This window comes from Oncorhynchus kisutch, linkage group LG22 (assembly GCF_002021735.2).
Source record: "Oncorhynchus kisutch isolate 150728-3 linkage group LG22, Okis_V2, whole genome shotgun sequence".
In the NCBI taxonomy this organism is placed as follows: domain Eukaryota; kingdom Metazoa; phylum Chordata; class Actinopteri; order Salmoniformes; family Salmonidae; genus Oncorhynchus; species Oncorhynchus kisutch.
This window is the reverse complement of record NC_034195.2, coordinates 4779426-4780689: the sequence shown is the minus strand read 5'-3', so window position 1 is coordinate 4780689 and position 1264 is coordinate 4779426.

The window sequence follows — 1264 nt, the reverse complement described above, 5'->3', positions numbered from 1 at the left end:
ATGATATTATGTTATCCATTCTGTATCTTTTGGATCTATGATATTATGTTATCCATTCTGTATCTTTTGGATCTATGATATTATGTTATCCATTCTGTATCTTTTGGATCTATGATATTATGTTATCCATTCTGTATCTTTTGGATCTATGATATTATGTTATCCATTCTGTATCTTTGGGATCTATGATATTATGTTATCCATTCTGTATCTTTTGGATCTATGATATTATGTTATCCATTCTGTATCTTTTGGATCTATGATATTATGTTATCCATTCTGTATCTTTTGGATCTATGATATTATGTTATCCATTCTATATCTTTTGGATCTATGATATTATGTTATCCATTCTGTATCTTTTGGATCTATGATATTATGTTATCCATTCTGTATCTTTTGGATCTATGATATTATGTTATCCATTCTGTATCTTTTGGATCTATGATATTATGTTATCCATTCATGCTTTTTTATAGGTTCCATTTACATCTCTTAATCAACCAATGAAAAGCCACAGCCATGATTACAGACACCTGTGTATGTCCTTTCAAACTATATAAACTAGTGACCCGCAGTGTTTGTTCTTATACCCTGATGAAGACAACTTGGCTGCATTTGAGCTCCTAGAGGGTACAGCTCTCCTTTTTCTGTTCAAGTGTTCTACTCCGCTAGCCAGCACCTCACCTAAACATGTGTGCGTTTATTTCACCTCCAGTAGTGTTTATCCCCCTGCACAGTCCCCGCAGCCGGACCATTTTCTGACGGCTGTGAGGCATTCTCAACCGGTGTTGCTCATTTAGCCGATATACATTTTCAACCGTTTTTCCCAGCTAAGCAAGAGTCAGAGCCCGAGCCAGGTCTTTCCTCCACCTGTTACGTGGTCTGAGTCGCCAAAGCCTCCCGCCACTAGCTGAGTACAAAGATAATAAACAGTGAGTAGCAGCAGTGTAAAAAAAAGTGGGTTCATGCAAATAGTCTGGTTGGCCATTTGATTAATTGTTCAGCAGTCTTATGGCTTGGGGTAGAAGCTGTTAAGGAGTCTTTTGGACCTAGACATCCCACTCTGGTACCACTTGCCATGCAGTAACAGAGAGAACAGTCTTGAGTGGCTGGAGTCTTTTACAATTTTTAGGGCCTTCCTCTGACACCACCTGGTATAGAGGTTCTGGATGACAGGACGCTTGGCCCCACTGATATATTGGGCCGTACGCACTAGCCTCTGTAGTACCTTATGGTACCTTATGGTCAGATGCCGAGCATT